The sequence below is a fragment of the Hakea prostrata genome, chromosome 10 (genome assembly GCF_041222555.1).
Source record: "Hakea prostrata isolate BN-2017 chromosome 10, UWA_Hpros_2, whole genome shotgun sequence".
Taxonomy (NCBI): domain Eukaryota; kingdom Viridiplantae; phylum Streptophyta; class Magnoliopsida; order Proteales; family Proteaceae; genus Hakea; species Hakea prostrata.
The window spans coordinates 7,353,749-7,371,425 of NC_142609.1; the positions used below are offsets into that span (position 1 = coordinate 7,353,749).

Sequence of the window (17,677 nt, forward strand, 5' to 3'; positions counted from 1 at the left end):
CCCTAATCCAATGCTCTATCATTATTTTGAAAAATATGCATCTTTTGCAGCTACTCAGCTGGAGGGTTGTAATAGTATATTACGAACAATATGTAGGTGCTACCAGCACTAACTTATATTTAATTAAAGTTTTTTCTACAACAAAAAAAAAAAAACAAAATTTAGTTGAGAGAAAATTCAAATTTGAAATTAAATTTAAAAACTTGAATTCAAAAATCAAATTCAAACCATAACAGATCCGTTATGGTTTTTCAATGGAAGATCTTTTTGTGATTTGAAGTCCAGTGAAGGACTTCTTCTATTGAGGAACTCCTCTTTGTGGGAAAGAAAATCTTTGGTTGTTAATCTGTGGCAAGCTTGGTGAGCTTTGATCCTTCTCATAACTCTTCAATGTGGTGTGAAAGAAATTGGAAGCATGATAATCCAAGATGCATGCAATCGATGGTGATAAATGCAGTGGTAATAGAGATTGAAAATTTTTTATTGCTGTCCAAAATCAATTAAAACAACTATTCCAAGTCAGGAAGAATAAGGGAAGTGAGAAAGCTATATGGCTGCTCTCTTGGAAATCCCAGGTGGTCGAAGGCCAAAAAGACCTTCCATCCAATTCCGAATTGATACAAACCCAACAACAGAAAGCTCTTGATAATCATCCCAACTTCAAAGGGAAAAAGGATCTCTTTATTTATAAGAATAAAATAACACTATAATAGTTAATGACTACCAGAATAAAATCCAGGCATTACAACAAATACATAGAAGAAAAATAATATTGAAGAACCAATTTCCAAAGATATCCAAGGTAGTGAATCAAGCTTCTCCATTGGAATTGGTATCATCGAGGAAAGGATAATCAACGTAATCAAGAACAGGGTCCTGTATATAAGATGTCTCTCAAATAAACTTGTTTAGTGGAACATTAAGCGCAGCAAATCAGGATTTGCCAGGAACAAATGACCATAAGCAACAAGATCTGTATAACCTGTGGCAATAGCTGTGTTACCTGGCCTCTTCTCTATCATAACCACCAACAACAATAAAAGTACCGTTGAAAGCCTTTCTCATGGGTAGAAGAAGACTGTGAGGAACTACATGTTTTTCTCCAGAAGTTATCATCCTTGGCTCAACCACATGGCAATAAGCAAGTCCAAATTTGCTTAGTTGTTGAGCTATGTAAAGACCTAAAGCTTATGGGTTTGAGCCTCCACACTCTTTGTAACCAACAAAGGGAGAAAGCCTTATTCCAACTCTCTCAGCTCCAATTTCATTCACTACTGCTTCAACTACTTCTATTGGGAACCCGCAACTATTTTTAAGGCTTCCACCATATTGATTGGTTTTGTCATTTTCTTCATCCTTCATGATGTGTTCAAGTATCCATGTGCCCCCATGGATTTCAACTCCATCAAACCTTGCAGCCAAAAGTTATTCTTTGTTAATAAAAATATTTACAATTGCAACTTTAATTTGTATCTGGATTTGTTGCTAATTTTAGATCAAGTTCACCCAATTCTGACCTACTTCCATAGCATTCCTTGCAGCATTTCTAAATTCATTGATAAAATGAGGAATCTCCTCAGTTTTTATCCGGTGGGAAAGTGGAAGTGTGAACTCTGCTACATCGACACCATTGGCACGAATGATTGACTTCAACAGTTTTTTTTTTTTGTATAATCATTCATCATCTTAGTCGCAATTGTTCGCATCTTCCGTCGAGATGGATAAAAGAGGAAGACATCTCCAGTTTAGGTTTATAATTATGTTTTATATGATTTTGAAAAAGTAAGAAATAATGACCTGTTTGTTTAATCAAACCAGTCCATTATTCAGACGAAACTGAATATTTGAGAAATATTGGCTTAAAGCCAGTGGCTGAAACCAATGGTTGGACTTTAGTTGCAGACACGTGGCGGCCATCAGAGTGCCCGCTGGATGGCCGATCGGTTTCAGGCCGCGGATTTTGCTTGGGAGCAGTGCCTACGTGGCACTGCTCCAAGCAGCCAAGGGTTGGATTTTAATTTTGATTTTTAGATTAAATCTCCACCATCTATTATTAACATGTGCATTAAACCTCAACTTAAGTGAGAATAAACCGTTTTCTTTAAGCGAACCGAACCATCTGTGGTTCAACTCAAACCTGTATTTCCATAATTTTGATTGCATTAGAACGTCAGCCATTTTGGCCCAAAGCTACGCTCCGGCGACTGACGAAACAAGCTGCTCCAGCGACGGTGAAACATGTGGAGTTTGTCTGATCATTCCGAAACAAAGACGATGATGTGTGCTACCATTAGGTTTGGGGATCTTCACATTCATCGCTTCAATCCTCTGTTCTGCTGCTTCTTCTTTTTATCAGTAAAGGATATCTCCTGAAGAAAAATACGTAAAAGATCTCGTCGGGGAGACAAATCTGACATTGAAGCTAGTAGCCACAGGGGATTTGGAAATTTCATTGGTTGCTGAACAGAAATATGTTAACTCCAGTTTGATTTTCTGATGGATGAAGTCTCTTGGTTTCTGATGGGATTTATCGAATATGGATTACCCATCGGATTTTGCTAAACTTTGCGACAATAAAGAAGATCTGCCAATTAGCAGAATACAGAGTAGGTTGATTTGGGGAAAACATCCATATCAATTCAGAAATATCTATAGGTTGCTTCCGAAGCTTGTTTGGTGCAAGATCCCAATGCCTCCTCATCTTCACTGGCATCTTTTCCATCGTGATGACCTGATCAGCTGGTCTTCTGATGATCCTTTTCATCTCCAAGAAAATGCAGAGAAAGAGAGCCAAAACAACTATGGCCATGGTTGGAATGGTGAGTCCAAAGATCAATTTGTTAGATGAGTCCACCCAATGACCCAAGGTGAAGAGATGGCGATGCTGGTGGGATCTTCAGGATGGAGAAGCTTCCATTGAGGAAAGGAAGAAGATGGGCTCTGCATTCAGAAATTAGAAAACCTAATAGCAGCACACATCATCGTTTTTGTTTCGGAATGATCAGACAAACTCGACATGTTTCACCGTCGCCGAAGCAACTTGTTTCGTCAGTCGCCGGAGCGTAGCTTTGGGCCAAAATGGCTGACCGTTCTAATACAATCAAAATTATGGAAATACAGATTTGAGTTGAACCACAGATGGTTCGGTTCGCTTAAAGAAAACGGTTTATTCTCACTTAAGTTGAGGTTTGATGCACATGTTAATAATAGATGGTGGAGATTTAATCTAAAAATCAAAATTAAAATCCAACCCTTGGCTGCTTGGAGCAGTGCCACGTAGGCACTGCTCCCAAGCAAAATCCTCAGGCCGCAAAGATTAAATCCCCACTCGAGGCCAAGTACACCCCGGTGTGCTTTGCTGATGACGTTTTTGTTTTGTTTGGGAAAGCTTCTCACACGAATGGCCATGGGACCTGCTTTTCCAACCTTTTCTCTTGGTTCCAACTTTTGACAGGCTTATCTGTTAGCTTGCAAAAGTCCACTTTATTTTTTGTTGCTTGTCTGCCGATCTCTTGCCAATCACTTTCTCTTGAGGGTCTCGTTGTCATCTTCTTCTCTTCGTCCTCAGGATTTTCAAGCTCTTTTCATCAAGGTGGATGCTCGTTTAAACTCGCGCCGCGCCTCTTTGTCTTTCTTATGCTAGCCGTTGTGAATCCATGCTTGTGCCTCCTTCAATCTGTTATTCAGGGTCAACTGCTTTATTGGCTGGCTATTTGTTTGCAATCCAATCTGTTTCCTCCAGCGTCTAGAGCGCAGCGTGAAGCATTTCTGTGGTTTCGAAAACAATGACTCTGGTTCATACAAGGTTTCCTGGGATCAAGTGTGTCGGCCTAAAGGTGAGGGCGGGTTGGGTCTTCGTCGGTTGGGAGTGTGGAATTCAACTGCCGTCACTTTTGGAATCTCTGTAGTGATAGTTCTTCTCTATGGATTCGTTTTGTCAAGTCACGTTGGCTTCACCGCACTTTGATTTGGAGCACTGTAACTGCACCTGTTCACTGCTGTCACACTCTTAGGGCAATTCTCAATCTTCGGGATTGTGCTGAGCTGTTGGTTCGGAATTTCATTTATAATGGGTTTACCACGTCATTATGTCGGGCCCCTACCTTCCTCTAGGGTGTTTGGATAGGATAAGGACAACCGCTCCACCATCCCTGCGTTAGGCCGTTCTGAAACTGATACAGTAGCGGTTTTGCTAACAACTGATGGTGGTTTGACGACTGGCCTACAGAACTCAAAGTTTCTTGCGCAGGCTGGGGCAACGGCTCCATCGAGCAGTCACCACAGGCCAGTTTGTTTGGCATAACAGGACCTAGTCTATAACGTTGGGTTTCTTCTCACTCTGACATCTTTATCTCTAGTCGTTGGGCGGAGATTCAGGCAACTCCTATTTATCACTCGTTGACAGTAGACATTCCTGTTTGGCGCCATAAAAGTCACGTCGTTTTACCATGCGTTCTGCTTATCACAATTTGCGAACCCCTGCTACTGCCACGGAATGGGCTCCTCTCATGGTTTCCTGCTCATCAACCACTGTTCTCTTCCATGCATGGTTGGCTCGTAAAGAACGTCTTCAAACTCGCGTTTATCTTCTCCGTCGAGGCCTGCAAGTTTCAATTGAATGTCCACGGCGTCGGAGACAGTATCTCGATCACTTGTTTTTCTGCTGCCCTTTCTCCGCGATGAAGCTCTGGAGGATGACGTTCTTGTTAGTCATTCCACAAGGTATTAATCTTCTTGATCTTTTGCTAATTGCTTTGTAATCTTCTTCGAGATTTTCTAATTATCTCCTTGTCTTTTTAGGAATGCTATGTTGAGCTTTTATCAACACATGGAGGCATTGAGCCGAGTTGGTCACAATGGCTCCTTGCTGCAGACCTGTGAAGAGAATTTGTCAAAGGCCAATTCTGAAGTAAACAGGCTGAAGAAGGCAGCCGAAGAGCTGAAGGAGAAGCATGATGAGGGGCTGAATTCCTTAAGGAAGGAACTTGAATCGTCAAATGTTCGTGCCCATGCTGTTGAACGTGAGGCCAGGAAGCATAAAAAGGAGGCTATTGCCTTTGGCGAGAGCCTCGAGCTTAAGTCCTTGGATAATGAGCGCCTATCGAAAATGGCAGTTCCTAGCGAACCCGAACATATCAAGCCATATCTTCGGAGGAAATGCATCTGGAAATATCTGAACAGCGTCCCCTTTACCAAATTGATGGGCCACGTCAACCTTCAAGCTTATCGAGCGGGGCAAAATGACGTCTGGGAAAAGATCCTTGAATCTAACCCTTCCTTTGATACAACTCCCTTTCGAGAGGTGTCGCAAAGAAATCTTCGGGAAGTTTAAGTTGGCTTTCCCGGATTGGGTTTTGGAAGAGGAGGATCCTATTCCAGCGGACCCAAATATTGAGGAGTATCTTGTTGATTCACCGCCTCTTCCCGAAGAACCTTCACAGCCTGCTTTGGAAAGAGATCCTGATAAAGATTCCTCGGTTAATAATGAAGAAGAAACATAGGAAACCATTTCCCATATGTATATATTTTTTTGTAAGGGTTGGCCCTCCACGTTCTTAATGAAATAGAAATCAATATTTTTTCTCGAACTCTTCCAATGATTGCCTTAATGCTTCTTCATCTCATATCCCAAAATATCGTCTTTAGGTCAAGACGTAAATGATATAAGTTAATCTTGCAGAGCAACTTGTACCTTAACTGGAGATAATGTTCGGGATATCACAGAGATGTGCTCAGGAGAGATGAGTTCATTTTCCTTTGAACATTTACTCCCAACCGTTCCTCTATTTATTGCGAAGTCCAAACGTTCTCTTGCATTCGTATGCCAATCACTTCTCCCAAGGAGTTAGAAATACTTCATGTGGTGCGATGGTTGGTAGTATCCTAGTATCAGGTGAATATTGTTCCACGTGGAAGCTTTGATCAGCCTTCGAATTTTGAATTTGAAGCGTCGTTATCCCCTGACCGTTGATCCTTCGTTTTGAGGAGTTTGAAGCGTCTCTTCGATCCTGTCCCTTGATTACCTTGGGGTTTCAACCATAGCATCACACCTTGAGGCTATTTAAGCCCCTCTAAGGTACTTCACCCTTATCTTGCTATCTGGCAAATTATTTCTGTCGATAGATTTGCAAAACGACATTCCGTCTTCTTTTGCTCTATACTTACCCTTGTCCTTCAACACCATCTTTGATCAGAAGTTGAAAAAGTAAGTCTTTTGCTCCATTTTTGTCACGAATCTTCATCTCTTCTTCTCCCTGAGTAAACTCCACAGTATTCATACTTTGGGTTTACTTATGATGGAAGTTCTGAACTGTTCATGCTTAACAGTGACCTAGGGTTTCCCCTTTTTCTGTATGTTGTAGGATCTTCGTACTAACACTACTTTTTTGTATTTGCAGTGCCACCTAGAATTGAATTGAGCTTTATTAAGGCGAATTCCGGTAAGAAAACTGCCCCAGTACCGACGAAGGTTGCTTCCTGTGAGGCGATTGCATCTGGTGAATCTTTTAAACGTAAGGAGACTGCTGTTGGTGAATCTTCAAATCAGATTCCCACAATTTCTACTGATGTTTCTCCTAAGCTCCCTCTGCCTGAAGAAGCTGTTCGGTCTTCCAAGGAGGATGTGGCTCCCTCCGTCATTGTTTGTACTGTTGATGCCCCAGCTAGAGAAACTGTTCGGGATCTCCTGATGAAGACCCTTCGGACATCTGAGGCAACTATGTTGGCATCTGATGAAGGTGCGGTCCCTGCAGGTGCTGCTTCTATTTCCAACTCTAAGGCTTGTTTGGCATCCTCCTCCTTCCCTTCTCTGGAGCTGGAGGATTTTTCCACCAGGAAGCGCCCTAGGTTGGCGGATGATGCAGTTCATCCTTCTCTTGATGTAGCTCATCCTTCTTGTTCTTTGAGGAAGTCTAACTTGGTGTCAAGCGAGTTTGACAAGGCACTGGAGTGGTGCACTGCTGTTCAAATGCCTGCCAAGAGCAAAGTCCTCTCCACCATTCCAGACAGTGACTTTATGAAGTCATTGGTGATGTAAGTTTTTCTTCATTTCCTTTTTGTTTTGAAGATTTTTCTTTTGCTCATGACTAATTCGGAAGTTGTTGCAGGAGTCTTACTGGTAACTTCCACAACCAAGTGGAAGCAGCCTCTAGACTCAATAGACTGAGTGATGAAGTTTCTAAGCTTCGGGAAGACTCCAAAGCCAAAGATGCAGAAATTGCTCGTCTTGGAAACTTAGCTTGGGAGGTTGCAAGGGAGAAGAATTCCATTATCGAATGTCTCCATTCGGATTTGGATGATGCCAGGGAGAAGATTCGGCGGCTGGAACTAGAAGCAGAAAGGTTAGGGGCGAAAGGATCTGAGGTGTTACCCCAAAGGCAAGTTGTTATTCCTTTGCCCGAATCCCTTCCAACTGATGTTCGCAGAGCTTGCATCTTCAAGTATTTGCACAGTAAGCCTTTTGTTGACATGCTGAACCCTTATAACTTGCAGGCATACCGGGATGGCGAAAACGAAGTATGAGAATCAATATTAAGGAGAGATCCTTATTTCAACACGACTCCCTACAGCGCCAATTGTCATCTTGAAGTGTTTGCAAAGCTGGGTCTTCCTCTTCTTGACTAGACCAAGGATACGATCGACCTTCCACCTCCAGATCCGGATATCATGCACTATCTCGATGATTCCTCTCCTTATGCTCCTCTCCAAGGATTCAATTATGAAGAGCTTGCCTTGAACGCAGGTTTGATCAAAGATCAGGCTTCTTCCGGTCAAGCTGGATAAAGAGTATCGAATTGCAGAGGATTTTGTACTTGCAGAATGCTTCACAATCCTTAAGGGAAAAAACAAATGATAATATATGTTTTCCCGCCCCGTTCTTCTTCTTCTTCTTCTTCTCCCTGAATCCGTGTTGCTTCTTGACTCTGTATTACTTCTGGCAAAGCTCCTTCGATCTTGTTTAACTTCTTGATGATATCTTTCTTTTTTGACCGAGCGAAGATTGTACCCCAACACTTGTTGTCTCATATGTATGCTTGATGTAAAGGTTGGGCTCTTCTGGTTGTTTAAAGAAATAAAGAATTAAACTTCATCTTTGAACTTTGCCAATCACTTGAGTCATTTTTGCAGTAGGTCTTATAATGCCTTTACTTAGAGATTTCCGTAGAAATTCAATAAGTCTGAGAAGGAACTCACTCGGGTTTTAAACCGATGCCTTGTCGAAGGACCCACACGGGTTTTAAACCGATGCCTTTACTTAAGGCTTTCTGGAGAAATTCAATAAGTCTGAGAAGGAACTCACTTGGGTTGTAAACCGATGCCTTTACTTAAGGATTTCCTGAGAAATTCAATAAGTCTGAGAAGGAACTCACTCGGGTTTTAAACCGATGCCTTGTAGAAGGACCCACACGGGTTTTAAACCGATGCCTTTACTTAAGGATTTCCGGAGAAATTCAATAAGTCTGAGAAGGAACTCACTCGGGTTTTAAACCGATGCCTTGTAGAAGGACCCACACGGGTTTTAAACCGATGCCTTTTGATTTTGTCGCTGGATCTGTTCCTCGAATGTGTTGTATGATGCCCCCAATCAAAAGACAGTATGTTAAAAACTGAAAATTGTATTGATTGAGTTTGAAATTTGTTACATCGTGAACGAAAATGATAATCTTCAGGGATAATATTTTTTCAGATGCCTGGCATTCCACGAAGGATCCAACTCTTTCTGGGTTGTCAAGTTCTTTAGCTTGTAAGCCCCCGAACCGACTGGTTTGATAATCATATATGGTCCTTCCCATGAAGGGTCCAATTTCCTCTGATGGCGTGGATCTGAATCTGAGGTATTTCTCAATACCATTTCTCCTGTTGAGTACCGACAGTTCTTTACTCGGGAATTATAATGTTGAGTTCGTGCTATTGCTTCTGCATGAACCTCATCCAATAAATCAAGGCTATCAAGTAGTCCTTGTTCATTCGCTTTTTCTTCGAATTCTCTATCCCATAGTGTTCCAGCCATTACTTTCACAGGTGCCAATGCCTCAGATCCGTATGCCAGTTTAAAAGGAGATTCTCCTGTAGGTGTCCGCATCGTAGTTCGGTAGGCCCACAGTACATTCTGCAATTCTTCGACCCACAAGGTTTTATCAGCTTCAAGTCTTCTCTTTATTCCTTCAAGTAGTGTTCGGTTTGTAACCTCTACCTGACCATTGCTTTGGGGGTATGCCACTGATGACATACGATGCTCGATCAAATAAGTTCCACAGAATTGTTCATACTGTGGACAGTCGAATTGAGTGCCATGATCGGTAACGATTATTTTTGGCATTCTGAATCGGTATATAATTGACTCGAGCAGGAATTTCTCCACCTTTTTTTTCAGTGATGGTTGCCAATGCGCTAGCCTGGACCCATTGTTGAAGTAATCGATTGCCACTATAAGATACTCTCTTCCGCTCGACGCCTTGGTGAATTTGCCCATGATATCGATTCCCCACATCACGAAAGGGATGGGATCTAAAATCAAAGTCATGGTTTCAGCTGGGCGTTTAGATACCGTAGCATGGATTTGACAGTTGCTACATCGGCGAACGTATTCCATAGCAGCTTGTTGGAGCTTAGGCCAGTATAATCCAAGCCTCAGAATTTTGTGTGCCAAGGCTCGACCACGCAAGTGAGCACCACAAATTCCTTCATGCACCTCAGCCAGGGCTGACTCCGATCCCTCGGGACCCAAACATCTCAGGAGGGGTCCAGAGTAAGATCTTCTGTACAGCCTCCCATTCTACATAATGAATCGTGCGGATCGTAATTTGATTAATCTCGCCTCTTTCGGATCCTCTGGTAATTTATCATCTCTCAGATATTCAACTATTGGATCCATCCAGCAACACTCCGCTTCAATATAGGAAATTTCCTTCTCGTGATAACTTGGAAATGTTATCTCTTCGATGTAGACCAAAGGGTCTAAATTCTTTTCTTTGGCATTGGCTAATCGGGATAGCTCATCTGCCATTGTATTTTCTTTTGTTGGAATCTGACATACTTTCAGATTCCTAAACTCTTTTGCAATACTTGCACAATTTCTTGATATTTCTGTAACCGGGGTTCCTTAACACCATATTCCCCCTGTACTTGGTTGACAATAAGCTGAGAGTCACTATAAATAGTTACGTCTGCTATTGCCAAAGCTTTTGACAATCTAAGTCCAGCTATTAGGGCTTCGTACTCCGCCTCATTATTACTTGCTTCGAATGCAAATCTTAGCGCATACCGAATAATAAATCCTGCTGGACTCTTCAGGAGAATTCCAACTCTTGCTCCATCTTTGTTACTAGAACCATCCACATATACTTCCCACATTGTCGGGATAGTGAGCTCGGTAACTTCTTCCATGGGTGCAGTAGTCTCTACTCCAAAGTTGGCTAGTGCTTGAGCTTTGATTGCCGTTCGAGGCTTAAAGCTTACTTGGAACTCACTGAGTTCAACCGACCATGCCACCATTCTTCCAGATAAATTAGGTTTACGAAGAACTTTACTAAGAGGAAAAGTAGTAAATACCTTGATGGAATGAGCTTGAAAATATGGCCATAGTTTTCTAGCTGCTATCATAAGAGCTAGAGCCTGCTTCTCGATCTGAAAATATCGTGTTTCCGCGTCCAATAGTACGTGACTGACATAATAATTGGCCATTGTTTCTTGTCCTTTTCCCGAACAAGAACTGCACTGACCGCCAAAGGGGATGCTACTAAATATAGCTGCAATACTTCTCCCTTCTCAGGTCGAGATAATAGCGGTGGTCTTCCTAGTGTCTCCTTTAGTTCCTCGAAAGCTTTTTGACATTCTTCAGTCCATTTTGCCTCCTTGCTTACCCTCAAATCTTTGAGAGCCTTGAAAAAAGGTAGACATTTTTCTCCTGATTGTGAGATGAAACGGTTCAAAGCGGCTACTCTCCTTGTCAAGCATTGTACATCCCGAACTGTTTTGGGGGCCTCCATGTCAATCAAGGCTTGTATTTTGCTGGATTAGCCTCAATACCCCTTTGTGATACCATGAAGCCCAAGAATTTGCCCGACGAGACTCCAAAGGCGCACTTCTCCGGATTCAGCTTCATCTGGTATTTTCGTAGTACCGAAAATACCTCTGTTAAATCTTCAATATGTTTTGTTCTTGCAATGCTCTTTACCAGCATATCGTCGACATAAGCTTCGACATTTTTCCCGATCAAATCCTTGAATATTTTGTTTATGGCCCTTTGGTAAGTAGCCCCTGCATTCTTCAGGCCGAATGGCATGACTTTATAATAAAAACTTTCACGATCAGTCATGAAAGCCGTAAACTTTTCATCCTCCCTACTCATGAGGATTTGATTATACCCTGAGTAAGCATCCATGAAACTCAAGGTTTCATATCCTGCAGTTGCATCTATCAGCAAATCAATCCTAGGCAACGGGTAACAATCTTTAGGGCAAGCCTTGTTGAGGTCTGTGTAATCTGTACACATTCTCCACTTCCCGTTTGCCTTTTTGACCATCACGACGTTGGCCAGCCATATGGGGCATTCAATTGGTTCGATGAAACTAGAACTCTTCAGATTCTCGACTTCGCCCCGAATGGCTTCATATTTTTCCATGGAGAAATTTCTCCTTCGTTAGATAACTGGTTTCACTTTGGGATCTATCTAAAGTTTGTGTTCTGCAACTTGCCTATCTATTCCTGGCATATCATCTGCAGACCACGCGAACACGTCACTATTTTGTTGAAGAAAAGACTTCAACTCCCCTTTGAATTCTTCCAGCTGCTCAGACCCGATATAAGTAACTCTTTTTTCATCACCGGGATACAACTGGATTTGCTCTAGTTTTTCTACTGGCTCGGGCCTTTGCATTTCTGCTTCATCCTGATCATCTCGCACTTCAATCGGTAACGCCGTTATCTTTCTCGACCCTTCCTTATCTTTTAAATATGCAACATAACATTGCCGAGAAATTTTCTGGTCAGATGAAACTTGACCGACTCCCATCTCAGTTGGGAACTTTATCTTAAGGTGTTTCGTTGATATGATAGCACCTAATTTTGACAACGATGGTCTCCCAAGAATTACATTGTAAGCAGGGAGATCTCGAACCACCAAGAAATTTACCCGAACGGTTGTTTCCTTGGGGAAGCTTCCAATTGATAGGTCCAATTGGACCGATCCTTCCGCAACTGTAGATGATCCTGCAAAGCCATACAGATGTGTGGATGATGGCTCCATCAAGTCTTCACCCACCTTAAGTTTTTGATAGGCTGCATAAGATAAAAGATTTGCAGCAGATCCGGTGTCAACTAACCCCCTGTGTACTTCTCTGCGCGCAATCTCTACCTTGATGACTATAGCATCATCATGAGGCAGACAAATGCCTCTCTCATCTTCTTCTCCAAAGGTGATCAAACCCTCACCATTTGGTCTCTTACGTTTCTGCGTCTCTCCAGTTTCAACAAATTTTGATTTTGCTTTCAGCCTCTGGAGTGATTCAGGCTCGGGACCTCCAAAGATTGTAAGGATCGGTGATCGAGTAGCATCAATTACCTCCTTACCCTTCTTAGATTTTGGAGCCTCTGCCGGTTGATCTGGGCTAACCGATCGGTCCCTTTTGGGTCCCGCATCACATGGTTCCTCTCGCCTTCTATTGACGAAACTAGAAAAATGTCCTTGGGATATCAATCTCTCGATATCTGCCTTTAAATGTCTACAATCATTGGTATAATGACCGTAATCTTTATGGAAATGGCAATATTTTTCTCGATCCTACTCCCCTGGTTTTGTAGGAAGCTTTGGAGGCCACTTCAAGATATTCCGCTTCTTGATAATATTCAGAATATCAGCCCGAGGAGTATTTAATGGAGTATACTCATTTTTGTCAAGAGATCTCTGCCACCACGCCTGATAAGGCTTTCCAACTCGATCTCGAATATTCTGTTTTGGCTTCTGCTTATTCTCAGGAACCTTTGGTTCTTTTGCGGAGGCTTTATTGTCTCCCTGGCATGCATCCAAGATCTCCGTGACTTCTGCTTGCTTTTGGCATCTCTGTACCAACTCAGCATAAGTTGTAGGCATATCTTGAAGTAATAACTCCAAGAGTCTTCGATTAGTGAGTCCAGTGAACAAAGCAGTTTTAGCTACTTGCTCATCTATATTCTCTATCTCCATTGTAACCCTATTGAATATTTTCAGATATTCCCAAATTGATTCATTCTTCCCTTGTCTAATAGTAAATAAGGTTTCTTCGGTCTTCTTGATTTGAATTCCACTCTGGAACCGCCCTATGGATTTGCGTGCCAACTCGTCGAAATTCACTATCCTTCCCGATGGGAGGTTCGAGAACCATTTCTGTGCCGCTCCAGTTAAAGATGAACCAAAGACCCTGCAGAGAATTTCATCAGAATTACCTGCGACTGCCATAGTTTGCTGATAATAACCGATGTGGGCCGTAGGATCTCCAGAGCCGTCGAATGTAGAAAAAGTTGGTAGACGGAAATTGTGAGGAAACTGATATTCGACAATGGGTTCGGCAAACGGAGTCTTTCGAATAACTGAATAGATATCATCAATTATCCTACCTTTCGCCAATTGCCCGAGCTTTTGATTGATATTAGCCAGTTCCTGACCAATATGTGTCGATCGATCTTCGGTAACACGATCATGACCTCGAACAACGTAATCATTATCACGAACAGCGCGATCATCTCGAACAGCACGATCATCGCGAACAACACGATCATCTCGAACAACACGATCATTGCGAACATCACGATCATCACGAGCAGCACGTCTAATAGTTGGTGAGTGAGTTCTTACTCCTGTAACCAACCTTGTATTTGAATCAGTTGTATTTCCTTGTGGTCCGTCGAACCGATCATCACGCCTAGGGAGATTTTCAGCTCTCCTAGGTATTCGGTCGCCTTCACGGAAGTTTTGACCGACATTTTGTTCGTCAATCAATCTCCGGTCTCGCTGTGATGCGCACCTTCTTGCATCACGACGATCGGGCTTTGGTGGCACCACCACCTGCCTGTTCAGTGCACGGAGTGCCTGACTTACATCTAGCATCTGGAGTTTCAGTTGATCCAGTTGATGCTGGAGTGAATATGGAGGACTATTACCTCCTTGACCGCCATCTACTTCGAGTGGTCGACTTCCCTGAGGAATATCTGGATTGTTTACTCCGGGAATTTGGACGCTAGCATCTCGCTGTGCAGTAGCTGCTGCTGCTGCCGCTGATCTAGTCACCATAGCTTTCTGAAACGATTCCCATAGACGGCGCCAAATGATGCGTCCAAAATCTGCTCAGCCCATAGATCTCCTGAAAATGACCTACAAAACAAAGAGTCAGATGTGGCCCGACCGCTGGGGTCGGGAGTCCACCTCCGAAGGCTAAGTTAGTTGATGAACTTAATCACAAACGGCTCTGCTAGAACACAGAGCTAAGGAATGAATAATTGGAATACGATTCAGATAGTAAGCATCTAGGTGTTCACGTCCAAGTGTGTCTGTGTCTTTCCATGTGGGGAGGTGATGTTTATATAGAGTGTACCTTCGAATCTTCTTCGTTGGATGTATTTGAGCCTTATTTGGATAATCGTTGGATCTCAATAGATAGATCCGTTGAGTGATAGACTTCTACTAGTTTGGACTAGTAGAGGACTCCTAGGATAACTCGATCGTTATCTCATGGTTATCCTTTTGAAAGCGATAAGTGACAGCCGCTGAATTCTGCCTGCCGTCATTAGGTTAATTAACCTCCTCCATAAGTATTGGATTAGGGCGTGCTTGTGGCTGATTTAGTTTTCTTCCTCAGCAAGCTACCTCCTGAACCCGGCTCGCTCGGAAATGAGTCGATTCCCTTCGTCTCGACCGGAGTCGAGGTCGAACCATGAATGAACCAAGTTCAATCATATTTTCTCCGTATCAGAGACTAAGCCATTTCAATAGTGTAAGACCTTCCTCACAATCAAATGAAATAGTAGAAATAGTAGAGAGAATAGATCAATGAAGTATAGGATTGAATACTAACCTTTTAGAAAAAGAATCAATGGAGGAACTTCTCTTGGATGCTTGGAATCAACATTGGGCTTGAAGAAGAGGCTCTAGGGTTCTTCTCACATTCTCCAAAAGTTAAGAGGCAAAGTGGTTCGGTTTAGTCTGAAATACATATAAATAGAACTTCAAAACCTAAAACTTCCAAAAGTAAATAATTTTGTTCGAGGCTTGCTTTGGTCAACTGCTTTGGTCATTTGGGTCGACCAAGGGGATTGACCAAGGCAGGGCCTTAAGTCAAAATTGTTGAATTTGGTTCCCAAAAGCCAAATTCACCACTTGGGTCCTCAACCAACTTAAGGAAGGGTCTTACCTGACTTCATAGGACCTTCTAAAGGTGTCAACACTGTACTCAAGGTCCATCTTCCAAGTCCATCTTCATTTAGGCTACATCTTCTTCCAAAATCATACAAGGTTTCCATAATGGGATCAATCTCCATTGGTTCTAGGTCAAAGTCAATGGGTTCAATAGAGAGGGTCCACAGTTGTCTTCTACCTTGACTTTGGGTCTTCGGACCTACAAAATATATTTTTCGGATTAGGGTAGGTGCGCGATTTCAAAGGAACGATCTATTGAGGAAGGAAGGGAGGTAGACACTAAAACCTTGTTCTCTTGGGGTCTAGCTCATAAGTTCAAAGGGATGGGTTGGGAGAATATTCTATACTTGGTCTCAGTGCTTTCCTTATCTGGTTAAGATGATCTATGCAAACCTAACTTTCACTAGGTTGGGGGAAACTTGAAAGCCATCTCCCATGTAAAAGGAATCTGTATTGAACTAGGTATTAAAGATCTAGCTTCCTGTTTTTATGTTTCAGTTGAAGAGCGTTGTATTTTTTGGGAACCTAAAAGGAAATTCAGCATCTGATTGATGTTGATACAACCTATAGGGATATTATGGTTAATTATACTAATGGCACCAATATTAAGGAAAAGCAGCTGAAACTTCTTCCCCACATTATTAGCCACATCATCCAATACAACATCCTCCCACGTAAGGGTCACCATGATTCTATTCATTCTTTTCAAGCTTATGTGACCCATTGTGTTAATAGTGTGATTCCTCTAAACCTGCCCTATATCATTCTCTGGTGGATGAAATATGTTTTAGCTACAAACAATCATGCTCTCCCCTATGATAGACTCCTAAGTTACATCTTTGTTGTATCTAGAGTTGATGTTGAGGATGAGGTGTGTCCCTTGAGCAATGATATTTGTATTTCTTTTAGTAATTTTCATTTTGGTGAAGAAGTGCTAGGTCATCAAAACCCTCCAAATGTAGGACCACATCCTTCAACAAATGAGGACCCATACGTCACAAAGTCTAAAATGTTAGCTTACAAGCACCATGTGGATGAAAGGTTTGCAAGTATAGATGATCAGTCGATGGTTCTGCATCGATACATGGAGCAAGTCTCTCATCACTTGAAGTCTTCCGGTGCCCCCAAGATCTCCATAACCTTCTAAGTAGCAATATGGTTGTTATCTGTTGATTTTTACATTTTGGTTGAAAATGTTATTTGTTGATTTCTACACTCTGAATGATTTGTACTTAACTTGAGAAGCTCTGAACTAAACTTTACAATCCCTTGTGTGAAACTGTGATTAGTAAATTTTGTGTGCTATATCTTTCAATTTTGTATTGTGAGAATGATTTTTGCATTCCAGTGTTGTATATCCTTCAATTCCATGTAGAATCAATGGATGATACAAAATTTACCTATGATCAAAGATGGATCTCAATGTCTATAGCTCACTATAAAGTTCAGCTTAGGATTATAAAAGCTCCAGGAATCCAAGTGTCTGGTGCAGATGCATTCCCATCCAAAGTATACTTCAATGGGTTGGAGTGTTGAATTCCCAAAGTTATTCCAAGTACAGGTGATCAGATGGTTGCAGATTGTGAATCTTATATTGATTTGGAAGGGAAAACTTCATAGGTTTGACCATGATTTGTCTTTCTGTCGACCTTGTGTTAAACATTGCATTACATGATATAGATGTTGGCTTGGAACAACCCCCAATGTAAATCTGCTAAACAATCCCAAAGGTAAATCATAAAGGATTGGAAGAACTAATTTTCACCAGAAATAGATTTTAATGAACAAGAAGGCACAATGGAGAGCGTACAAATTGCCAATGAATTTTGTGGACTTCAGCATGTCTGCCTAGCTAGATACTCGCATAGTTAGATCAAAGGGTGCATCCATAAGGTAGCATTTCTTTTATTGATCTTTTGTTGATTATGTGATTGCGGTATATGTATGGAAATGTTACCTTACTGAGTTCTTTAGAACTCTTCCTTGTGGATCTCTGTATTTTCTTCAAATGCCTTAATCTAAACAAGAGAAGTTCCCTATGCATTGGAGGACACCTCTGAAGAGATATTGGAGGCGTCAATGGGACATAGGTATGATCAACACAAAGCTTCGTATGTGTACATGGAGTGCTCTTACGGAACCCATTGATGAGAAGAGAGCTTTGGTCACTTGCCACATTGACAAGGGGATGAAGGAGGTTCTCATGACTTCTTTAATCTAGAGTTTTGAGATAGAGTACTTGTGAAATCCCTAAAAATATTAACCTTGTAACCAGACGTTTCAGATCCG

At 41.9% G+C, this 17,677-nt stretch overlaps 1 pseudogene; it reads right to left on the bottom strand.

The window, feature by feature from the left end:
- Positions 1-810: 810 nt before the first annotated feature.
- On the bottom strand, positions 811-14,151 carry LOC149001784 (putative 12-oxophytodienoate reductase 11; annotated as a pseudogene).
- Between the last annotated feature and the right edge of the window lie 3,526 nt (positions 14,152-17,677).